The sequence below is a fragment of the Rattus norvegicus genome, chromosome 5 (genome assembly GCF_036323735.1).
Source record: "Rattus norvegicus strain BN/NHsdMcwi chromosome 5, GRCr8, whole genome shotgun sequence".
Lineage (NCBI taxonomy): Eukaryota > Metazoa > Chordata > Mammalia > Rodentia > Muridae > Rattus > Rattus norvegicus.
In genome coordinates this window covers 24,221,907-24,248,098 of record NC_086023.1, presented here as the reverse complement: position 1 = coordinate 24,248,098, position 26,192 = coordinate 24,221,907, and the positions used below count along the sequence as shown (strand labels likewise).

General features: G+C 42.2%; 1 protein-coding gene and 1 long non-coding RNA gene across 5 annotated transcripts in view; one reads left to right on the top strand and one right to left on the bottom strand.

The window, feature by feature from the left end:
- The window catches only part of Sdcbp (syndecan binding protein), a 69,434-nt gene extending 66,614 nt beyond the window's left edge, over positions 1-2,820 (bottom strand). The window contains exons 1-2 of one of the 3 annotated variants that reach the window (XM_063288487.1): positions 2,715-2,764; positions 1-76 (exon numbers count right to left, since the gene is read on the bottom strand). The gene's annotated coding sequence lies outside the window, so the exon portion shown is untranslated. Of the gene's footprint in view, positions 77-2,714 lie in introns of all 3 variants that reach the window. The other 2 variants (XM_063288489.1, XM_039110857.2) reach the window with 2 other exon arrangements.
- Positions 2,821-3,574: 754 nt separating this feature from the next.
- On the top strand, positions 3,575-15,829 carry LOC102549899 (uncharacterized). Of its 2 annotated transcripts, XR_010051697.1 has the most exons (4): positions 3,575-5,344; positions 8,949-9,129; positions 12,949-13,045; positions 14,832-15,829. It is a non-coding gene; the product is annotated as an uncharacterized LOC102549899 (long non-coding RNA). The 2 variants fall into 2 exon arrangements; XR_005504590.2 differs by lacking the exon at positions 3,575-5,344 and having other exon boundaries at positions 5,364-9,129.
- The last annotated feature ends 10,363 nt before the right edge of the window (positions 15,830-26,192 follow it).

The following is a 26,192-nucleotide window of genomic DNA, read 5'->3' as shown; positions in this document are numbered from 1 at the left end:
TGCTACGTTATTGTGAACAGTGTTTTGCCTTCATGCTGTTAAGTTACAAAGAGGGTTCCACCTGGGCTGGGGTTTGCTACAAAGTAGACACATAAAGCATTTCTCAGAAGCTGATAAAGGCTGGATGAGCAGCCCTAAGCAGAAAGGGCAGTACCCCACTATTTGAGAGCCCCTCACTAGCCACCTGGATATTCCCCTTCCCCCCACATATCATATATCCATATAACACCTAAGAAGTGTTGCGGGAGTCACTGTCCTACACTATCCTAGGTCCAGCTGTCACTGTCCAACACTGTCTATGGGAGGAGCTGGCAGGTTTTTTTGCTTTTAGTAAACTGCTTCTCTCCCTCACTGAGTGGCTTGCTTTGGCGGCTTCTTTCTGTGCCTACTTACATGCGCCATATGCATTTGTACAGTGCCTACAGAGGCCAAAAGAAAGCTTCCAATTCCTTGGGACCGGTGTTAGAGATGGTGGTGAGCAATAGTGTAGGTGTGTGGTGGTTTGAACATGCTTGACCCAGGGAGTGGCATTATTTGGAGGTGTGGCCTTGTTGGAGGAAGTGTCTCACTGTGGGTGTGGGCTTTAGCTGCCTGGAACCCAGTCTACTTGCTGCCTTTAGACCAAGAGGTGGAATTCTAGCTCTTCCAGACATCTGCCTGGACACTGCCATGCTCCTCTTTGATGAGAATGGACTGAACCCCAATGAAATGTTGTCCCCTTTAAGAGTTGCCTTGGCCATGCTGTCTCTTCATGGCAATAAAACCCCAACTAAGACAGGGTGCTAGGTCTCAAACCCAGGCCCTATGTAACAGCAATTCTTAGCTGCTGAGCCTTCGCTCCAAGCCCTGGATTTTTTAAGAAAGATGTGAAAGTAGAAGGGGCAGCATTTGGAAAGATGAAAGGCCCAGCCAGCAGGAGTGGGGGGATGCAGATGAGGGAGAAAGCAAGTGTGGGCCCCTCAAGTCCAAATGTTACAGCGAAGTCCATTATTTTGAAGTAGTATGCACTAATCAAAAAGAGAAAATATAATAAAAGTATTAAAGATAAGTGATAAGTACAACTTAGAAGGCAAGCAGAGTAAACACTAGAAAAAAAAAGTAGGAGAAGTAACCCTTCCAAATAACCTCAGAGAAAGGGACCAATAAATATGAGAAGTTATTAGAACAGAAAAAAATAAAACCAAAGAATAAAAAGGCAGGGTCAGTGAGAGGGCTTAACAGGTGAAGGTGCTTGTGGCCAAACTTGATGTCCTGAGTTTAATAATCCCTAGGACTCACAGGGTAGAAAGATAAAACCAACTTCCACAGTCATCTGACTTCCACACATGTGCCCTGGCATACATACTGATTGGAAAAAAAATAAAAAAAGTAACAAAAGTATAGATGTGGCAGACAAAAATCAGAAGCTTGTCTGTTGGAAAGCTCTCTGAAACGGGTGAGTGTAATTTGGGCATGTTTTAAAATATTTCATTATCCGATAACGATTAAATATATGAAAGGTGAGCAGCATAAAGCTTTCAAGTTTGGCTATACTGTGCGACAGTCACCATGATGTTCAAATCGTCCCACGATATTTCAACATGAAAGATTTTCTCTGATGGTGTCCCGGGACTTGCTTTATGAGAGATTCTCTCCTTGTCTGTTACCCTGGCTGCAGTAGGCCTATCATCTGTGGAGTCAAGCGTCCTCAAGAGGCACAAGAAGGCTCCTGTGGATCCTCTGAAAACCCCTCTTTATGTCTGAGGAGAAGGGAGAGAACTTCCCTTCAAGAATATCTGGAATCAGAGCACGCTGACAATTCCTTCAGAGGCTCCACGGCTCACTTTCCTGACTGACGGACTGCCTCACCGTTGTACACAGGCCCTTTGGGTCTGCAGCAGCCTAGTCTTTCATGTTTTTCACAGCTTCTTGGCTTGCTGTGTGCAGAACATCTACTATCTGTGTTGCTCTGCTAAACACTTGAGATTCTGAGCCAGTGAGTAGAGGCCCTGCCTGCCAAGCATGGCAACGGAATTCTATTCCTAGGACCCACGCGGCAGAAGGCAAGAATAGACTCCGGCAAACGGTCCTTTGTCCTCCATGTGGTACACGCTTACAACCCCCACCTCCTCTTTCACACACGGGCAAATACATGTGATTTTAAAATCTTGAGACTGTAAAGGTGCCAGTTAAGATCTTTATAAAAAACAAATAAAATTCATTCCAGGCTTAAAAATCCAAAGAGACCAAGTAAAAAGATTTTTCCCTGGCAGAGTAACGAAATCTGACAGTCTCCATGCAAAGTTCATAATTAAAATTCAAAATTAAAATTGTCATCATTAAAATCTCTGAAGTACTGAATGCCCTGGATAATTCCTGATCTACATGTTCAGATAATGCTATTAGAAAAAAGATACTATCAGAAAAATTATAACCGTAAAATATGAAAGCCTATAAAATGTTATTAACAAACAAAATCCAATATTTTAAGCAGTGAGCGTAGAGTACTCGCTTAGCATTCATGAGACCCTGGATTCAGTCCTTATAAATAAAACCTCTGTTTTTAAGAATGGTATATCCTGGGAAGGCAGATGTGCATGGAAGTTGAAAAGTCTATTAATATAACTCAAACTATAAATTTCTTGTGAGATTGTAGGATAAGTAACTCAAAAATCTCACGTGTATTCCACTCAAATACTAGATAAAATAGAATAATGATCCTTTTAAAGCTTTACCTGGGCAAATTTTTCTGTCTTTCTCTTGAGGGCCCAAGGTTGTTTATGGACACCCAGGACTCTGGTTCCAGGCCCCGCCCCACAACCCTTATCGAAGGGCTCGCCCCAGAACCTGACTTCTTCGTTGGCAGTTACACACTGCGGTTGACTCATCAAGCATTCAGAGCCTGTCAGGCGCTAACAGTCATTCAGGCATTTGCCATATAGAGTAGCAATAACTAAACCAGACCAAAATCACTGACGTAGGAGTAAGCACGGAGAAATTCGCCTCGTTTCCAGACTATGCTGGGGAGTTTTTTTAACTTGCCACGGCTGGAGATACCTGGGGAGAGAGAGAGACATCCGTTGCGGGTTGCCAGACTGTATGTGTATTTTCCTGATTCGAGATTGATGTGGAAGGCCTAGCAGTTACGGGTGAGACCACCCCTGAGCAGATGCTCTTGGTTTATATAAGAAAACACACTGAGGGGTTGGGGATTTAGCTCAGTGGTAGAGCGCTTGCCTAGCAAGCGCAAGGCCCTGGGTTCGGTCCCCAGCTCCGAAAAAAAGAAAAAAAAAAGAAAGAAAGAAAGAAAGAAAGAAAGAAAGAAAGAAAGAAAGAAAGAAAGAAAGAAAAGAAAAGAAAGAAAAGAAAAGAAAGAAAGAAAGAAAGAAAGAAAGAAAGAAAAACACTGAGCAAGCCAAGAGAGCAGCTTGTAAGCAGTGGCCCTCCATGGCCCCTGCTGCAGTTCCTGCCCCGAGTTCCCGCAGTGACGACTGTGAAGCCTAACAGGAAACATCCTTTCTTCCCAAGCTGCTTTCGGTTGTCACTACAAAGAAAAGCAGACTACATTTATTGAAGCAAGTTGTAAAAGGTAGATATTATTTTTCAACTATTTAAATATTTTCAAATATTTGGCCATATTAAAATACTCTCACATTAAGAAGTATCCGTAGAAACCAAATGGGAAGACGCCTCAGATTAGGTGTTTGTTGCGTGATTATCAGAAACGAAGTGTACTAGTGGGCAGGTAGCCCACAAGAAAAGCAAAGGCTGAATTGGCAGTTCACTGAGGACGACCTTCTCATGATCAACAAGAACAAAAATGATTCTAAGCATTACTGGCACCAGTGACAGCCATGTGTGCCGAAGTGAGGCAGCCTCCAGCAGTCAAGAAATTTTGGAATTATGTCTGTCTGTACCAGGCAAAGCTTTAGTTCTTAGTTTGTTCTGTTGTTGTTGTTGTTGTTGTTGTTGTGGAGGGCTTTGCATGGGAAGTTTTGACCAGAGTAAAACTCTGCAGACCACAAGGACGTTCATTTGCTTGCACTCTGGAGAATAGTTTGGCTGTTCTGAAAAGCCCCAAATGGAATGCTTACAAATTAGCATTCCACTCCTGGCTGCCTACCCTGTAACTATTTTTCAAAGTGTGGGACCTGCTTGGCCCCTTAGTAATGGGGTGGAATTAATTTATTTGGTAGTAGAACCATATTTTTGTTTCTTATGAATGGGGGGTGGGATAAGATGGTGTAGTTAAGAATAAATTTGAATAGAAAAAAAAAGACCAGAATATCAATAAGTAAAATCAACTATCGTTTGAGCGAACTTTCTTTTTAATTGCTCTTTGTGTGTGCATGTGCTGGAATTTTGTGGAGCATTTGTATTGTTTTCTCTAAGTCAGGGTCTCATTATATAGGCCAGGCTTGTCTTGAACTCCTGATCTCCTCTTTGTTGTCTTAGATGCTGAGGTAACAGCTGGTAATAGCGTGTCCGGTGCTTGTCCTCTCACTGTGTTTGGAATGAAATTCTTGCAGGAGTAATGTTTGTGACACATACTGAAAACTTATTATTTCTGGGAGACTCAAATCAGGCTGTGTGTCTGGTATCGTCCACTAAATCCAATCACCCTAAATTACAAACAAACCTAAAGCAAAATACACGGCAGTGAAACAGGCAAAACGTAGTGTTGACAACGAGATCGACCATTCCCAGTAGGTGGATAGAACATTTTGTGTAGTCAGTCAGTAAACATTAAGTTGTGGTTAAAACAAACTAATACACATTGTGGACAGAGTGGAACCTCAAAGAGCCAATGCTGAAAGAAGAAGAGTAATGTATGGAGCTCCACCTGCAATGCAAAAATCTTACAGGATGTGTTAAAGGCATGAACAATATCACATATCTTATGGAGAAACACACATGCGATTAAAAATGCAAGCAATGTCAGAACAGGCAAAAATCAAACTCAGGTTAGGAGGAGGAGCAAAATGTTAGGGAAGAGGATGGAGGAAGGATACACAGGGTCTCCTGTTATGTGTGCTAACTCTTATGTAAGTAATAACTGGGTGTGTTATTTGTTTAAATACAGTAGATTCATCCAAAACTCATGTTGAAGGTGAATTGCCATTGGGAGGCACTGAGTGAATGGAAATTCACTGTGATTATGGGTTTGCAAGATATAGTCTTTCGGGAGTAGAATGATGTAAAGTCATTGGAGTGGAGCTATCAGGACCAAAAACCAGGGCTTTATAAGAAGACATGCACATGGACACAGTCACCTGCACTTTGTCTTATGATGCTCTGTACTGCCTTAGGACTCTGCAGCAAACAGCCATCACTACAGGAAGCTCCTCCACCTTGAACCATCTGAGTGAGTTAAAATGGTTCTCTTTGCTTTCGAATATACCCAGTCTAGGATCTTGGATTAGTTGCACAGAAAACACAGAGACAAGAATCATATATGTTTTTCTTTTCAATAATACTAATTTTAAGATTAAGATAGTATAGGGACAACTTAATAGATTCTGAAAAAAACACTTAATAAAAATAAAGTGAAGTATTGGTTTTAAAATTCTTAGTAATCTAGAAATAGAAACTTTCCTAATATAAGCACACAACAAAAAATAATGCACTTGATATATTTACAAATACTCAAATGCACTTTATGAGACACACAGTTTTACTGGTACTCATGGCACAACCATTACTACAATCTGTTCTAATCATTTCCTGCTGTGTACCAGCAAGAGATTTAAGCTCAGGTTTGCCTAAAATAAATTTTGTGTAATTTCATTCCTACCGTGTTGATTTTATGAAAAAAAATTCCTTGAGTTATCTACCTCATTGGGAAATTAAACACAAGTATGCAAACATTTCAAGTATACAGACAATACAAATACTATATACAAGCAATTGCTACAGGAGGAAGGAGGTTCCTGAGACTCAGGAAATAAACAACCCATAAGTCATAGAACTCAGAAATGTTAGACTCATAGGTCCCTACTCAATGTTGTAGAAGCAGTAATCACTTTCTAGGGATAGGAGGTATCTGACCAGTTCAACTGCCTGGAGGAGACTTTCCTACCTGTCAAGCTCCCTAAAAGTCATGCAGAGAGTTCTATGGATATAGCTTCTGTGATTCATCCATGCTGGGGTGGGCTTTCTGCTGTTGCAGCTGCTTTTGAGTCACCCATTCTATAAATAGCCCTTAACTATCTTCCTGTAAGTAACCCCAGTGAACTCATGGGCTCGATACATTGGACATAATCGTTATTGTAGTCTGTTGTTCATTTACTGTCTGGGGGTGTTTGCCCATTTCTCCCTATAAAAAGTTAACAAAATAGTTAGAGATTATAATAAACTCTAATAAGTAAATTAAAATCTAAACAAATTGCATTTTGAGAAGAATCTTACTCAGTGGCCACCAGCATGTGAGAATGGTCAGTTGGGAGGCTCAAAACCAGTTAAGATTTTGAAGGTATTATATTGCCAAACAAACCATAAACCTGATAATTGCTCTTAACTAAGCAATAAAGCCACTTTCAAAGCTACCTAGCTTGAAAAGTCTGTATAATTGTCACTTTAAATGTTAACGAAGAGGATCATGGGTAAGCAATACCTCGAATCAGAGGCTCACAGACTAAGTCATTATGTTCAGATAGCTCTGCAGTTGGTATATCCCATCAGTAGCATTTGCTAATTGTGATACACTGATTACTATGTTCTACGTCTTCTGAGTTCTACTGCAGTTATCTTAGTGATATTCTGTTGCAACACAGTTCAAGAATAGAGTCATGTGAGGAGAATTAAATTAATTCAGAATGCTGAAGGGTTGTGAGTAAACTTCAAAAAACAAGACAAGTCTTGTGACTCCAGTTTCTTCAGAACACAGAACGACTCTTGAAATGTGTTTTTCGTGCTCCTCCCTGGTACAGTGGATAAGAGCGAGTTTACTTCAGCTGTTGTTATTCATATATCTTTATGGAAAACATGTTTTTGCCATGTGAGGCATGCCCTTCTGATACTTTACTCAGGTGACTCTTCTTAGCCCTTAGAGTATAAATCGCCCGATGCTCTGAATAAAGTTGGCTGTTGCATGAGACTTTAGTCCACCCCATTTCTAGGTTCAGTGCCAACTAGAGTAGTGAACACTATTCAACACTGCCTATAGGACTGTAATACAGTGAGTAAATAACTTGTTTTAAATTAATATGCTAGTTGACCTGAAGAAGACACACCTGAACACAATGACAGCTAATGACCCAGTGAGGTCAGATTTTGAGTAAAAGGCAATAACTAGATGAGACTGAATTGTTTGTTCCCCTTGGTGGGGATGTGTGTGCTCTGTGGGGGAAGAAAATGTTGCAGTGGAAAGTCTTGATGAAACCATCATTTCCGCATCATCAAAACGGAGCTGATCAGTGGCAGAAGGATTGAAATCATACCCCTAAAGTGATATATTATGAGATAAAATATCTTGACAGAAAGTAACTTACAAAAGTTTTACTTAGCTTACAATTCGAAGTTATAGTCTATCATTGCAGAGATAGCAAAGGCAGGAATTGAAAGCAGCTACTCACACCCATAGTCATAGGCATATAGAGAATTAATGCATGCATACCTGCCTATTAAGGCTCAAGTCTTCTCTACACCTATACAGTTCAGTATCCTTTACCAGGGATTGATGCTTTCCACAGCAGGCTGGGTCTTACTAATCAATAAAGAATCAACTCAACCACCTATGAACACACCCGTAGGCTAGCCTGATCTAGACATTTCCTCGTAAAGACTCTCTTTCCAAGTACTTTAGGTTGTTCCAGTTTGACAATTTGAATTAATCATTAAAGTACAGATACTACACATGCCTGTAGAAAACTGGCTAACATGTATGCATATGATGTCAGAATTCTAATAAACAGAAAATGTGCATAAATTGTTATCATCTGTTCATTATTTATTTGAGGCTATTATTCCAACCATAGATTATCACTCTACACATATAACAACTATGCCTACATATGTTTTGAATATAGGAAGGTTTATATTGATAATATGGCATATTGCTTTTCTATCACTGTGGGAAAAAATACCAATGGTTAAGGCAGCTTACAGAAGGAAAAATTTATTTAGGCTCATGGTCACAGTTCATAATGGTGGAGAGAGCATAGCATCCTGTGTCAGATATGGCAGGTAAAACTGGAAGTGGAGAGCTAACAGCTCATACATCAAACCACAAACAAAAGTCAGTTAGCAAACTGAGCATGGTTTCTGACTTTTGAAACCTCTGCACCCACACACAAGGTGTTGAGAGACATGCTTCCCCCAGCAAGACCATGTCTCCTAAACTTACCCAAACAGTTTTACCAACTGGGGACAAAGTATTCAAGTATCTTAGTCAGGGTTTCTATTCCTGCACAAAACATCATAACCAATAAGCAAGTTGGGGAGGAAAGGGTTTATTCAGCTTATACTTCTACATTGCTGTTCATCACCAAAGGAAGCCTGTAGTGAGCCGTATTGGATTTGGGCCTAGCCGCTTTGTGACTGCATAGCTCAAGGTGGCTACTTGACTCTGGGCTGCATGGCCACAGAGGTTTAACCTTGAAATGACTGCCATACGGACATGAGATTGCTGAACTAAAGCCTCTCCCAGGAAGACCCTGGGAGCAATGACAGGATGTTTCAGCCTGAGCAAAACACCGGATGTCCCTGAGCAGATTCCTGAGAAGGGTTCAACCTTTTCAAAGAACATGTCCCCGGAAGACTGTTGCCTCTTTGTTATAGGAGGATATCTTGCAGTGTAGTGATTCACCTTATCCTTGGGCACTTCCCAAATTCGCCCACCCTAAGCTTCAGTTCCCGCTTCTATTCCTGCCTCAGAGCTTTAAATGCTGTACGTTTCTCCCAATAAACGAGACCTTGACAAGAGAACTTTTGCTTGGTCTCCTTCTCTTCACCCCCATTTTGGCCCACAGGTAGAAAGCCTCTTCGGGATCCTGAATAACTGGGTCCCCGCTGGCGGGGACAAGTGGCGCCCGAACAGGGACCCCAAAGCAAGGCTGACTACAGGACGACGGAGATAAGAGAGCTGCAGCGGGAATCGAGGACTCTTCAGGCCGTATCGCTCGTATCGCTCGTGCGTCGCTGAAGAAGGAGGTAAGGACCGGTCGAATAATTGTCGTCTAATTGCCATGGGGAAGGTATGGATTTAGGAGGCTTGTTTCATAGGAGAAATCAAGCGCTCACTCAGGGAGAGAGGATTAAGAGTTAAGAAAAAGGATTTAATCAAGTTCTTTTGTTTTATTGATGAAAAGTGTCCCTGGTTAATTTTAAGTGAATTTTTTTTTTTGTATTTGTGTGAGAAACTTGTCCTTGGTTTATTATTCAAGGAGCAGAAATTAATTCCTATAGTTGGAATAAGGTTGGAAAGTGTTTAAATGTCTTATTGTAAGAAAAAGGATCCTAGGTGGTTCTGATTCAGGAGGTAGTGTCTGTGTCTTTGTGTCTTTGTGTTTTGTGCCGGCTAAACTCTGGGTCTGTATTTGCTTGCGAGTTCTGGAGTTCTGGAGTTCTGGTTTTGCAGCTACTCCCATCTCAGGCTGAGAGGGAGGATCGTGTCTCAGGAGAGATGCAAATGTGAGTGGTAGATGTGCCAGGGACTCACCGATTGCACTGCCCTGGGAGACGTCCCAGGAGGTAAGAAGGGACCCCAGGGACGCCTGGGAGATTCCCGTCTGGGTGCCGGTGAGGATTCGGCGATTCTCATGGATTGGAGAAAAGACCCGCCTTTCCGGCTGTCTGTATTTCCAGAGTGGTCTTTGTCTGTGTGTCTTAGGTCTTTGTTTTGTGTTACTTGTGACTTTGACAATGGGAAGATTCTGGTTGGGAAGGAGGAGTGATGTGGAATCTGCTCCCGTTCATCTGTCTTTGCTGAGCTCATGGAAGCTCCCATCTGAATCAGCTCAGTTTTGTGGCAATCTTGCGGCGGCCGCTTGTTTTTTGTTTTGTGCGCACTTTTGTTTTTTGGTCTGTTAATCTTTTGATTGTCTTTCTATGTGACTAAATGCTTTTGCCCTCTTCAGCAGACCTCTATTTTCTGGACTCTCTTCTTGTTTTCTCACCATCCCACTTGGGATGCTTGTTAGTGGCTGTTACAGGAAATCTATAATGCTCACTTGAGTGTGCTTGAGAAACAAGAATTTCAGGTTTGCCCTGGGTTCCTTTGGGATAGGTGTGGGGATAGGCTTGATTTCTATTGAAAATGATGTGACATTGCATATGTTAGTACTCCTAACACTTCTTGGGACTGTGCCTCTGGGATCACAACCTGTTTAAGTTTAGAAGTTCTAAAAGGCAGTCATGATCTTTGTGTGTAGGTTCAGATAGTGTCCAGATTGGAATCCTGATGCTAAAGACTTAGTAAGACACAAAAGAGAGTTGAGAATTACTTGGGGCTATCTTAAGGTGGAGTCCAGCTAGGTGCTGCAAGGGCATCTGCTGTTGCCCTGCAACACAAGGCTTATGGAGAATTCAGAATTGTCATTGGCTTAGATATAGAAAGAGTAAAAAGGACTTTTTAGCTGACCTCCAAGAATCCCGAACCCCCCTCTCAGAGATAGTCCTTCAGAAAAAAAAAAAAAAAAGATTAGACCTGATATTCCTTAAAGAAGGAGGTCTGTGTGCTACACTAAAAGAAAAATGTTGCTTCTATGTAAACCATTCAGGAGTAATTAAAGACTCCATGAGTAAACTTAGAAAAAGGTTAGACAAAAGACAGAGAGACAGAGAAGCACATCAGGGATGGTTCGAGAGCTGGTTTAGTAGATTTCCTTGGATGACTACCCTGAAATCTTCCCTTATGGGACCCTTCTTAATTTTGCTTCTGTTTCTGGTTATAGGTCCATGTGTGTTAAATAAGCTAGTTACCTTCATTAGAGAAAGAGTAAGTGCTGTTAGGATTTTGATGTTATGTCAGTAATACCATGTTTTAATTTAGTTCTATGATTAGAGTTAGCCACTAGAAGAAGTGGGGGTTCAAAGGTAAAAGTTTTAAAGTTGCCCCCCTAGACGCAAAGTTTAGAGCAGAAGAAACAGGTTAGGCCCCAGAATTGTATGTTCCAGGAAGCTTCTCCTAGGACCATAGAATGGGTAATTTACATCGGCCGGTTTGACAACTCTCTCCCAGGAACTAGCTGACCATAAAGTTAGATTAAAATCTTAGAGAACAATCTTGAGAAGCAGGAAGCTTCTCCCAGGAACTAGAGGACCATAAAGTTAAACAATCTTGAGAAACAGGAAGCTCCTCCTTGAGATTTTTCACTGGTATTCTTGTCATTTTCCAATGATGTCCTTCCTACCTCCTTTTCCCTAACAGCAGTGTTTTTTTGGCAGCAATATCCTCTTTACTGGATACATTTACCTGCCTCCTTAACTAGGGTCCTTTCCACCTATCCCTTGCTGGTGGCACAAATCATATGTCTTGGAAGAGAAGAGTCCCATAAGCTCTTTGGAAGGGACCCCGTTGTTTTAATCTTATCCTGTAGCCTCTCCCAGGTCTTTTGGCTCAGTCAACAGGTAGATGAATGGACAATTAGTTGCATTGCCTTTCAGGGTAAGAGAGATAATCATTACCCCTCAGAGAAGTTGATACTGTTTTCTCACAAAATTACAGTCCTAGTGGTCTTTCCAAAAGTAACATGTGATCACCCTATGTCGGGAGTCCACCTTGTCTTTACAGACGGCTCCTCTAATGGTCAAGCCACATTTTCCATTGATGGTCAAATACAACAGTTCTCTATTCCTTTAGATTCCGCTCAGCTGGTAGAGCTTCAAGCTATCCTTGCAGTATTTTGTGCACAACCTGATGCACAGATAGCTCTTATCTTGCCTTTTCTATCCCCTGTTAGAAACAGTGCTTTATATTCGGCCTACCACCAATGCTGCTCCCCGGTTTGCCACCTTACAAAAGTATATTCAGAGGCGTTCTTGCCCCTTCTTTCTGGGACACATCCGAGTACTTACCAGATTGCCAGGCCCCTTGGTCGATGGTAATGATACCATTAATCACCTCACCTGGCTCGTGGCCTTGGCCCAGGGGGCCTTCTCTATGCCCCTTACACTTGCCCAAAAAGCACATGACTTACATCACCTTAATGCACAAACCCTTAGGATTAAATATAAGATCACCCGTGAACAGGCTCACCAAATAGTTTATAATTTCAAAGGCTGCTCGACCCCACTGCCTGACCCCTACCTAGGGGTCAACCCCAGTGGGCTGGTCCCTGGAGAGCTCTGGCAAATGGATGTCACCCATCTTCCCTCCTTTGGTAAATTAAAATTTGTACATGTTACCATTGATACCTTTAGTGGGTTCATATGTGCCTCTGCACACACAGGAGAGGCCACAAAAGATGTTATTGCTCATATGCTCTACACATTTTCTGTTATGGGACAACCCAAAATGTTAAAAACAGATAATGGGCCTGGCTATGTTAGTCACAAATTTAAACAATTTTGCTCCCAATTTCGAATAAAACAAGGACAAGGATTTGTGGAACGAGCCCATCAAACCGTTAAAAATACACTGTTAAAGCTTACTGCCCAAGCAACTCTTTATTCTCTTAAAGGCGGCGCTAAAATTTTATTATCCCATGCCCTTTTTGTTTTAAATTTCTTAACTTTGGATAATCAAGGGCGTTCAGCCGCCGATCGCTTATGGCACCCCTCAACCAAGATGGATCACGCTCACGTTCTCTGGAAGGACCCCCTAACTGGACAGTGGCAGGGTCATGACCCTGTGATAGTCTGGGAAAAAGGGTCCGCCTGTATTTATAATTCTAAAGAGGGGAGAGCCAGATGGCTCCCTGAAAGATTAATAAAGCTTTACAATAAATTTCAAACAAATTCCAAGATTGATAAAGCCTTATAACAAATTCCAGGGTGGCGCCTGAGAAAAATGCATGTTTTCTTTTTCAGAGCAATGAAGCTCTACTGGATTCTACTGAAACTTCTCTTTCCAACTGTGCTGACATCCGGAACATCAAGCCCCTATCAGATTTGGAATTACACCTGGGTAATTATAAATGAGGCTGGAGATACTGCCTTTACCACCTCCCACACTGGCCCTAACCCCACCTGGCCACAATTAAGTCCAGATTTATGTAAACTACCTGCAGGAGGAAATTCTTACTGGGGCCTCGCAGACAAATACTTACCCCTAGATAAAGCCCCTCATGGGTCTAGTTTTAATGAAAGATATGTCAGTTGTGACACTGTCCATCGACGCACCAACATTAGGGAAACTGACTTTTACATCTGCCCTGAATCCCACAGAGATCGCTCCCTAAACTATAAGTGTGGATACAGGGATCAATTCCATTGTGCCTCCTGGGGGTGTGAAACCACAGGAGATACTTACTGGAATCCCTCATCCACATGGGATTATATTACCGTGGAGGTGGATACACAAAATAAACTTCACCACTGCACCAGTTGGTGCAGCCCCTTGGTAATTAATTTCACTCCCTAAGGAAATGCGAAAGATTGGACAAAGGAGCCACGAGGCCTCTCCTGGGGCCTTTGCCTCTATCTGACTGGCTATGACCAGGGACTCTATTTTACCATAAAGTTACTCAAAACTGTCCCTAGCACATACAGGGCTTCTATTGGACCAAACCCTGTTCTTCATAATTTTGTTCCCTCTCTGCCTAAAAAAGGCTCAGAGCCCAAAAACCCAGTGGCCACACAGGCCCCACAAGATTCCCTTGTGAGTACTACTGTCTTTCAGCCAACCATTCCTCCAGGCCCTTGCCATCCTCCAGAGTCATACTTTCCATCCTTAATGCATCCGCCTCAGCTTTACTTCTCCAAGAGCAGATAAACAATTCCTCCAAATATGTGGAATGTTGGATGTGCTTTTCTGCCTCCCCTCCATTTTATGAAGGCATTGCCCTTTTGGAGAATTTATTTATTCCAATGAATCCAATGTCCTATATGGAGACTCTTTAGGATTTACCCTCACTGAGGTATCCGGGGTGGGAAGTTGTATTTTGGGAGAACATATGCTCTCTTCTCACCAGCTGTTAGAAATATGCAACCATACCTTGGTTGTTAACAAACATCATGAGTACCTGCTCGCCCCAAACCATACCTATCTGGCATGTTTATCAGGGCTGACTACCTATGTAATAATATCTGATTTCTTACAGCAGCGCGATTATTGCGTATTAGTACAATTACTCCCCAGACTCAGCATTCATGAACCACAAGATATCTTGGATTTTTGGGTTAGAAACCCTGGTGCACCCTATCGAGAGAAGAGAGAGCCTATATGGGCCATCACTCTTGCAGTCCTCTTGGGGTTAGGGACAGCAGGGACAGGAACAGGCATCGCTTCTCTTGTGACTTCCCAACTAAATCAACAACGCTATCATTTACTCAGCGCTGCAATTGACCAGGACCTAGCTGAGCTGAGAGAGGGCTTAGCCAATTTAAAAGATTCTGTTGCCTCCCTTTCAGAAGTAGTACTGCAAAATAGAAGAGAGCTTGATTTGCTCTTCCTACAACAAGGAGGACTTTGTGCAGCCTTAAAAGAGAATGCTGTGTTTATGTAGATAAGACTGGACTTGTAGAAACAGTCTAGGAAAAGTGAGAGATAGCCTGGAAAAACAAAAAAGGGAGAGAGAGCAACAGAAGTCCTGGTATAAAAACTGGTTTTCTACATCCCCATGGCTCTCTACCCTGTTGTCCTCAATTTTGGGACCTCTTGTGAGCCTACCTTTGTTGATTTCCTTTGGTCCTTGGGCCTTTCAATGACTTACAGGCTTTATTAAATCACAAATACATTCTGCTTTGCCTAGAAATTCTGTTTCAGTACATTATCATCGCTTGGAGACCGGAACAGCTGAGGAGAACCAGAGAGACAACGAACAAGATGAGGTGCCTACAACATATTGGGAGAGGCTCAACTTCCACAATCTCTTAAATTAATGACATCTGGCCCCTGCTCTTTCGCCCCTGGGCTCAAGTGAGAGGAATGAGAAGATGACCTGATGTAGCTTCTTCAGTGACGGGCAACTTCCTCTGACCCTTGACCAATCTAAGACATGGTGCCTTGCGGGCGACAAGGTGATCCTATGACGGATAAGGCTGGGGTTCGAGAGGTCGATCCTAAGACAGAAGTGGCTACACCCCGTTTAAATGTACGGGCCGGTCAAATGCTCCTCTGCCCAGTTTCTCCCCCAATAAACACACACGTATAGCCCAGAACGGTGTGTTACAGCATAAGTTCATTCCTAGCCATTGGGGTGCAGTCCTGACTGCAAGAGTGGCTCGCCATGGCCAAGCTGGGCACTCTGTGAGGCATGTCTGATCTCTCTCAGACCACTACTTCCACCTAATGGTCCTTTTTAAAAGAATAACGGGGGAGATGCAGTGAGCCGTATTGGATTTGGGCCTAGCCGCTTTGTGACTGCATAGCTCAAGGTGGCTACTTGACTCTGGGCTGCATGGCCACAGAGGTTTAACCTTGAAATGACTGCCATACGGACATGAGATTGCTGAACTAAAGCCTCTCCCAGGAAGACCCTGGGAGCAATGACAGGATGTTTCAGCCTGAGCAAAACACTGGATGTCCCTGAGCAGATTCCTGAGAAGGGTTCAACCTTTTCAAAGAACATGTCCCCGGAAGACTGTTGCCTCTTTGTTATAGGAGGATATCTTGCAGTGTAGTGATTCACCTTATCCTTGGGCACTTCCCAAACTCACCCACCCTAAGCTTCAGTTCCCGCTTCTATTCCTGCCTCAGAGCTTTAAATGCTGTACATTTCTCTCAATAAACGAGACCTTGACAACAGAACTTTTGCTTGGTCTCCTTCTTCTCTTCACCCCCATTTTGGCCCACAGGTAGAAAGCCTCTTTGGGATCCTGAATAACTGGGTCCCTGCTGGCGGGGACAGAAGCCAGGACTGGAACTCAAGCAGAGCAGGAGGCAGGAGCTGATGCAGAGGCCATGGGGGGATGCTACTTACTGGCTTGCTTCCTCTGGCTTGTTCAACTTGATTTCTTATAGAACCCAAGACTACCAGCCCAGGGACGGCACCAGTCACAATGGGCCCTTTCACTCTTGATCATTAATTGAGATAATGCCTTATAGCTGGATCTTATGAGGAATTTCCTCAAGGGAAGCTCTTTCTCTGTGATAACTCTAGCTTGTGCCAAGTTGACACACAAAACTAGCCAGTACATCAAGGCATCTGGGCTTCTGGGGGATTTCTCATTTAAAGCACCAAAGTCAACATTACAATCACCCCTCAAGATTACATGGACAGATGTTTGTAAATCTAGGAGATATAAAGTTGAGACACATTGCCAATAAGAAAATGACATGAGGGAGACCTACATAAGGACATTGGAAGAGGAAGATTCTCTTTTCTTCAACACTTGCATTTACTTGCCAGCACATCTGTTGGGGTGTACTTCTACAGAAGACAGATGAAACAACTAGCCTTGTGGGACTGAGAAACTACGAGATTCTTGGACTTCCAATTCACAGCTTACTGTTGTTGGGGAGTTAGACAACAGATTCTTTACATAAGACCCATCAAATCACTTCTGGTTTCCATTTGCACCCCAGAGATGACCCTATGCCACAGCTATCCGAACCCCAATCCTTTTCAGACAGAGCTTGTGTCCCCAGGAGTGCTGACACACCTAAGATCACAAGTGAGACCACCACTACTGCCCCAATACCTGGCCCAAGTGGGACACACTTGGAGCTCACAGGAACCGGAGCCCACAGGAACCAGGAACTGCAGAACAGCCAGGGACAGGATCTATCAGTGTCCTGGAGTTGAGGCTGTAACACAGCTATTTGCATCCCAGTCCCACATGGAGAGAGCTTGTCTCCCAAGAGAACTGACATACATAAGACCACAGACTCACAGGCTCAAAGGCTCACAGGCTCTCGGGAGGGACAAGCTCCAGTCAGAGACAGAAAGACCAGCTAATACCAGGGATAACTAGATGGTGAGGGGCAAGCACAAGAACATAAACAACAGAAATCAAGTCTACTTGGCATCATCAGAAGCCAGTTCTCCCACTACAGCAGGCCCTGTATACTCCAACACATCTGAAAAGCAAGATTCTGATTTAAAATCATGTCCCATGTTGATGATAGAGGACTTTAAGAAGGACATAACTCCCTTAAACACATGAGAACACAAGGAAATGGGTAGAAGCCCTTAAAGTGGAAACACGTAAATTCCTTAAGGAAATATAGGAAAATACAACCAAACAGGTGAAAGAATTGAACAAAACCATACAGGATATAAAAATGGAATGAGAAAAAATAAAGAAATCACAAAGGGAGACAACTCTAGAGATAGAAAACCTAGGAAAGAGATCAGGAGTCGTAGATACAAACATCACTAACAGAATACAAGAGATAGAATTCAGGTGTAGAAGATATCACAGAAAACATTGACACAACAGTCCAAGAAAATGAAAATGCAAAAAAACTTCTAACCCAAAACATCCAGGAAATCCAGGACACAATGAAAAGACCAAAGCTAAGGATAATAGGTATAGAAGAGAGTGAGGATTCCCAATTCAAAAGGTAAGAGTAAATATCTTCAACAAAATTATAGAAGAAAACTTCACTAATCTAAAGAAAAAGATGACCATAAACACTCAAGCCTACAAAACCCTAAACAGATTGGATAAGAAATTTCTCTGGTCACATAATAGTCAAAACACCAAATGCACTAAACAAAGAAAGAATATTAAAATCAGTAAGGTAAAAAGGTCAGGTAACATACAAAAGCAGACCTATCAGAATTACACTAGATTTCTCAAGAGAGTCTCCAAAAACTAGAAGATCCTGGGCAGATGTCATGCAAACCCTGTGATAGTTTGTATATGCGTGGTCCAGGGACTGGCACTATTTAGAGGTGTGGCCTTGTTGGGGTAGATGTGTCACTGTGGGCATGGGCTTAAGACCTCCCACCTTATCTGCCTAGAAGTCAATCTTCCACTAGCAGTCTTCAGATGAAGATATAGAACTCTCAGCTCCTCCTGTACCATGCATGCCTGGATGCTGCCATGTTGCTGCCTTGATGATACTGGACTGAACTTGTGAACCTGTAAGCCAGCCTCAATTTAATGTTGTAATTTATAAGTTTTGCCTTGGTCATGGTGTCTATTTACAGCAATAAACTGTAACAAAGACAGAACCTAAGAGAAGAAAAAATGCCAGCCCAGGTTACTATACCCAGCAAAACTCTCAATTTCCATAGATGGAGAAACCAAAATATTCCATGACAAAATGAAACTTAAACATCTTTCCACAAATCTAGTCCTACAAAGGATAATAGATAAAAACTCCAACACAAAGATTTTCTAGGAAATCACATCCTAGAAAAATCAAGAAAGTAATCTCTTTCAACAAACCCAAAAGAAGATAGCCACACAAACATAATTCCACCTCTAACAACAAAAATAACAGGAAACAACAATCACCTTTCCTTAATATCTTTTAATATCAATGGACTCAATTCCCCAATGAAAAGACATAGACTAACAGACTGGGTATGTAAAGAGGACCCAGCATTTTGCTGCATACAGAAAACACACCTCAGTGACAAAGACAGACACTACCTCAGAGTAAAAGACTGGAAGAAAAATCCAAGCAAATGCTCCCAAGAAAAAAGCTGGAGTAGCCACTCTAATATCAAATAAAATTGACTTTCAATTAAAAGTTATCAAAAATGATGAGGAAGGATACTTCATACTTATCAAAGGAGAAATCTACCAAGATGAATTCTCAATTCTGAACATCTATGCTCCAAATGCAAGGCAACCACATTCATAAAAGAAACTTTACTAAAGCTTAAAGCACACATTGCATATCACACAATAATAGTGTGAGACTTCAATGCCTCACTCTCATCAATGGACAGATCATGGAAACAGAAACTACACAGAGATACAGTGAAATTAACAGAAGTTATAAATCAAATGGACTTAATAGATATTTATAGAGCAATTCACCCTAAAACAAAAGAATATACCTTCTTCTCTGCACCTCATAGTACCTTCTCCAAAACTGACCATATAATGGGTTACAAAACAGGCCTCAACAGATACAAAAAATGGAAATAATTCCATGCATTGTATCAGATCACCATGGACAAAGACTGGTCTACAGTAACAATAAAAACATCAGAAACCCACATAATTATGGAAGCTGAACAATTCCTCAATGATATCTTGGTCAGGGAAGAAATAAAGAAGGAAATTAAAGACAGTTTAGAATTTAATAAAAGGAAGGCACAACACACCCAAACCTGTGAGATACCGTGAAAGCAGTGCTAAGAGGAAAACTCATAGCTCTGAGTGCCTCCACAAAGAAATTGGAGAGAGCATATAGTAGCAGTTTAACAGCACATCTGAAAGCTTGAGAACAAAAGGAAGCATATACACTCAAGAGAAGTAGATTGTAGAAAATAATCAAATGCAGGGCTGCAATCAACCAAGTAGAAAGAAGGAGAACTATACAAAGAAACAACAAAACCAGGAGCTGGTTCTTTGAGAAAATCAGCAAGATAGATAAACCCTTAGCCAGACTAACCAGTGCACACAGAGACAGTAATCAAATTGACAATATCAGAAATGAAAATGGGGACATAGCAACAGAAACTGAAGAAATTAAAAAAAAAGATCAGATCCTACTACAAAAACCTATTCTCAACAAAACTGGAAAATATGGATGAAATGGATAATTTTCTAGACAGATACTAGGTACCAAAGTTAAATCAGGATCAGATAAACAGTCCCATTACCCATAAAGAAATAGCAGTCATTAAAATTCCCCCAACCAAAAAAGCCCAGGACCAGATGGGTTTGGTGCAGAATTCTATCAGACCTTCAAAGAAGACCTAATGCCAATACTCTTCAAACTATTCCACAACATAGAAACAGAAAGAAACTAGCTAATTTGTTGTATGAAACCGCAGTTATGCTGATACCAAAATCCCACAAAGACCCTACAAAGAAAGAGAACTTCAGACCAATTTCCCTTATGAATATTGATGCAAAAATATGCAATAAATTCTAGCAAAGCTGGGGATGGGGATTTAGCTCAGTGGTAGAGAGCTTGCCTAACAAGTGCAAGGCCCTGGGTTCGGTCCTCAGCTCCAGAAAAAACAAAAAACAAAAAACTTTCAAGCTACAAAATTCTAGCAAAGCCAATCCAAGAACACATCAAAACCATCATTCACCATGATCAAGGAGGCTTCATTCCAGGGATGCAGAGATGGTTCAATATATGGAAATTCATCAACGTAATCCACTACATAAACAAACTCAAAGAAAAAACTACATTATCATCTCATTAGATGCTGAAAAAGTATTTGACAAAATTCAACACCCTTTCATGTTGATCATGAAAATATCTGGAACTTAAGGCCATACCTAAACATAGTAAAAAGCAATGTACAGCACACCAGTAGCCAAAATCAAACTAAATAGAAACTTGAAGCAATCCCACTAAAATCAAGGACTAGACGAGGATGGCCACTCTCTCCCTATCTATTCAATATAATACTCAAAGTTCTAGTCAGAGCAATTAGACAACAAAAGGAGGTCAAAAGGATACAAATTAGAAAGGAAGAAGTAAAAATATTACTATTTGCAGATGATATGATAATATACTTAGGTGACCCCCCCAAATTCCACCAACTCCTAAAACTGATAAACAACCTCAAGAAAGTGGCTAGATACACTGAATATAACAGAAGAGAAAGTGGGAAAGAGCCTAAAACACATTTGCATAGGAGATAATTTCCTGAACAGAATACCAATGGTGCAGGCTCTAAGATCAACTATAGACAAATAGAATTTTATAAAATTGAAAAGCTTTTGTAAGACAAAGAACACTCATCAGGATAAAATGGTAATCTACTGATTGGGAAAAGATCTTTACCAATCCTACATCTGATAGAGTGCTATTATCCAATACATACATACATACATACATACATACATACATACATACATACACACACACACACACACACACACACACACACACACACAAGTCAAGAAGTTAGACTTGAGAGAACCAAATAACTCTATTAAAAATGGGATACAGAGATAAACAAAGAATTCTCAACTGAGGAATATCGAATGGCCGAGAAGCACCTAAAGAAATGTTCAACACTTAGTCATCAGAGAAATGCAAATCAAAACAGCCCTGAGATTCTACCTCACACCAGTCAGAATGGCTAAGATAAAAAATGCAGGAGGCAGTAGATGCTGGCGAGGATGTGGAGGAAAGAGGAACACTCCTCCATTGTTGGTGGGATTACAAGCTGGTACAACCATTCTGGAAATCAGTCTGCAGGTTCCTCAGAAAATTGGACATAGTACTACCTAAGGACCCAGCTATACCTCTCCTGGGTATATACCCAAAAGATGCCCCAACATATAACAAGGACATATGCTCCACTATGTTAATATTGGAGTGAGCATATATAGCAGTTTAACAGCACATCTGAAAGCTCTAGAACAAAAGGAAGCAAATACACTCAAGAGAAGTGGATGGTAGGAAATAATCAAATGCAGGGCTGAAATTAACCAAGTAGAAAGAAGCAGCCTATGTTCATAGCAGCCTTATTTATAATAGCCAGAAGCTGGAAAGAACCCAGATGTCCTTCAACAGAGGAATGGATACAAAAAATGTGGTACATTTACACAATGGAGTACTACTCAGCTATTAAAAACAATGACTTCATGAAATTCATAGGCAAATGGATGGAACTAGAGAATATCATTTTGTTTGAGGTAACCCTGTAACAAAAGAACACATGTGGTATATACTGACTAATATGTGGATGTTAGGAAAAAATCCTTGGAATACACATGATACAATTCTCAGATCATATGAAGCTCAAGAAGAAGGAAGACCAAAACCTGGATGCTTCAGTCACACTTAGAAGGGTGAACAAAATACTCACAGGAGGTAGAGGGTGGGAGGGACTTGGGAGGAAGAGAAGCTGGGGAAGAAAAACGGTAGGCAGGATCACCTGTGGGTTTATACAGATATACAGAGGGTTAGGAAATTGAACTGAGGTGCGTAGCAATGGTGGATGGGGAACTGGGGGTAGCCACCAGAAAGTCCCAGATTCCAGGAAAGCAAGGGCCTCTCAGAACCCAGTGGGGATGACATTAGCTGAAATACCCAACAAAGTGGAGAGAGAGCCTATAGAGACCATATCCAGTGGTTAGCCATGGCCTCCAGTTGAGGGATGGAGGCACCATTCCATCTCAAACATATTACCCCAGAATTGCTCCTGTCTAAAGGAAATACAGGACAAAGAGTGGAGCAGAGACTGAAAGAAAGGCCATCCAGAGACTGTCCCACCTGGGGATCCATTCCATATGCAGCCACCAAATCCAGACATTGATATTGCTGATATCAAGAAGTGCATGCTGACAGGAGCCTGATATAGCTGTCTTCTGAGAAGCTCTTCCAGAGCCCTACCAGTACAGATGAGGATGCTTGCAGCTGACCATTGGACTGAGCACAGGGGTCCCAGTGGAGGAAATAGGGAAAGGACTGAAGGAGCTGGAGGGAATTGTAACCCCATGGGAATAACAGCAATATCAAACAACCAGAGACTAAACTTCAACCATCCATGGCTCCAGCTACATATGTAGCAGAGGATGGCCTTATCTGGCATCAATGGGAGGGGAGGCCTTTGGTTCTGTGAAGGCTAGATGTCCTGGTGTAGGGGAATGCTAGCGCTGTTAGGCAGGCTGGGTAGGGGTGCACCTTCATAGAAGAGGAATCGGGGAATGGGATGGTGGTTTGCAGAGGGAAAACTGGGAAGGGGATAACATTTGAAACGTAAATAAATAAAATAACCAATAAAGATTTAAAGAAAGGAAAATGACCTGAAAATGTTACTCAAGGAATATCAGACAGGGGCCTACCTGAATCATGGCACTGTGGAATCTAAGAAATACTGTGGGTAGACATGACACATGACATATTCAGGCTTTGTTACTGAAACACATGGGGAACTCAGAGTAGCACCTGATGTCTTCTGCAAACCATTGGCAAATATACAGATTCAATTTTGTTCACCAAGCAGGCAGTTAAATGCAAAGCTCGCATTTATCTGATTGACAAACCTTTCAAGAGACATGCACTGCGTCTAGCTTCATGCTCTGCTTCACATAAAAAGACAACTATGTGATTTGTCTTGCTACAGAGCTACTGAGCATCTGCTCCTAAGAATCAGAATGTACAGAGGGGAATAGGTAGGTTGTCACTCTGTTTTGTAAAACAGCATTGATCTAAGTTTCTCTGCTTTGAGTTTAAATGCTAGAGAAGAATGACCCCACATATTGTTGACACAGTAAATAACCACCATTTGCCAAAGAGATACAGATTGACAATTATTTTTACTCCAGTAAATAATGGCACCTGAAAATATCAGAAATAACAGGTCTGGGAACTTAGCAGTCATACCAGCTGGAGCTCCCTTACCTGGGACTATAAAGTAATAGTCACCCCAAGGTCAAAATACGGCAGGCATGCTGACCTCTCACCTGGTCACTCATCCCAAGCCACAGTGGAGAACTTCTGTCCTGGGGTCCACTGCATGTTTTTTGCTTGTGACATTCAGCCCACTTAAAATTGACACTCAGAATGATTGAGATCCAGATGTGCATTTGAACACCCTATGTCTGCACGAGTTGGACCTATGGTTTGCAAGGTTTCTTACTTGGTTCCTCACAGCACTTTCTTGTACTGGTATCAGTTGTTTGCCTTCAACTTCAAGATAGCCTCCCTCCGTTGTGCAGCTTTCTTTAAAACCAATATTTATTCTTCTCTCATGCAACAAATCATGACCACAGATTTCCCCTCCTCTCACTTCTTTCAGTTCCTCTCCTCCTCTGCTCTCCCTCCTCAGATCCACTGTCCCCATGTCTGTCCCCAGAAAAGAGCAGGCCTCCTGGGACTTAACTGAACACTGCACAAAAGGATTCAATAAGACCAGGCACAAACCCTCACATCAAGGCTGGGCAAGGCAACCTAGTAGGAGGAAAAGGGCTCCAAGAACAGGCAAAGGAGTCAGAGACAGCCCCGCTCCCATTGTCAGGAGTCTTTCCCAAACGTCAAGCCAAAAGTCATAGCGTATATGCAGAAGACCTAGCATAGACTCACGCAAGCTCTACAGTTGCTAATTGAGTCTCTGTGAATCCACATGAGCACTACTTAAGTGATCCAACAGCTGTGCTCTGCTTATATGTTCAACCCCTTTGGCTCCCACAGCTCCTCCTATCCCAATTCTGGGCAGTTCCCTGAGCTCCAAGGAGAGGGATCCAATGGGGACCTCCAACATAGTCTCTTCTTGCCTAATGTTTTGCTGTGGGTCAGTCATTGATCTATGACTATAGCAGAACATTACTAGGAATCATTTTATTAATTTTTTTGGCCAGTCACATTTGGTTCTACCCCAGGTCACTGGTCTATCCAGCCTCTGGTTCTGCTTGTGGTGTCGGCCTCCAATCAGTCCAGGCTTTGGTTAGCTACTTGAACAAGTTTTATGCCCTGGCACATCTTTCAGGCAGGACAGATTGTAGGTTGAAGGTTTTGTGTCTGGGTTGGTGTTTCCCAGTCCCTCCCAGGAAGCCCTTTGTGGTCACAGAACACGAACTGTTTAGGCTCCTTATCCTCCAATACCAGGAGTCACCCCCATGCATTCAAGAGACCTCCCACTGCACTAGGTTTTCACATCACTGCCCAAATGCTCTCCAGTTCTAGTCTTTCCCCAAACTCCCTCCATCTTACCCTTAACATGATCTCTCCCACTCCTAGTCCATTGCAGAATCTATTCTATTTCCCTTTACCAAGGACATCCATGTATCCTTCCTCCCCAGAACACTTCTTGTTACTTAGCTTTTCTGAGTCTGTTGACTCTAGCATGATTATCATTTACTTAAGAGCTAATATTCATTTATTATTGGGTACATACCAGGTTTACCTTTTTGGATCTGGGTTACTTCACTCAGTATATCTTTTCTAGTTTCATCTATTTTGCTGCAAATTTCACGATGTCATTTTTTTGGCTGAATTATACTCCATTGTGTAAGTGTACCACATTTTATTTATCTATTCTTGATCGAGGGACACCTAGGTTGTTTCTAGTTTCTGGGTATTATGACTAAAGCTGCAATTAATATAGCTGACAAAGTGTCCTTGTGGTAGGGTGGTAAAGCTGTGTCTAAGGAAGTGTCATATTGGTTTCCAAACTAGCTGTACAAGTTTGCACTTCCACCAGCAATGTGCCCAGATCTAAGGGGGGTTCAGCAGAGACCTGAGGAGGGGGTGAAAGAGTGGGGGACAGGGGGTGCAAAGGAGAGCAAGTCGTTTGATCAAGCTCTCAAACTTTATTTCAGGGCAGTGGCTTATAAAGTCAAGCAAGTGGGAAGGTCACACAGGGCCCAAAGGCAACCCATTACTGTCACCATGCTCTTTTGGGTCATGTAACCCTAAACCACAAATGGCAGGTGTACTTCTTTTATCGTAACTGGCTAGGTTTCCCAGAAACAGAGGGTGTGTAAGTGGGCTTGGCTCCTGGCATCTCCTCCCTTTTTATCAATTTATGTGAGGCTGGCGAGTAATATGTGATGACGATGTCACAGAGACAAGCGGGGTTTAACCCGAGGGGGGAAGTATTGACCTCATCCTCCGGTCATTATCACTGGTCATTGATAGTTTTGGGGGGTGTCTTTTTAGGGAGGGGAGTTCTTAGCCCCTGCCAACTCCGAGAATCTCTCAATGGTGTGTGGCTGAAGGGAAATCGACACGAACCTCTATGCAATCAGGTTTACTTCACAGGGTACTCAGAGACAGACAATAGGGTTCTCCCTTTGCTGTACTTAGTTCGCACCCCTTGCAGGTACCCACGCCAATACAGGCGAGCATAAATGTGAGTGTTATGCAGCTCCCAAGGGAGATATGTCATCATAGGGTTCAGCCAGACCTCTATCTGCCAAATTGAACTCATGGTAATGGACCTGTAGGGGTTTGGATGCCAAGGAGTCAATTTGTTGTTTGATAAAGACCGTGAGCCGGTTAAAGGTCCAAGGCTCAAAAGCCAGGAGCAGGAAGAAACCAACTAGGGGCCCCAAAATGGAGGGGAGGAGGG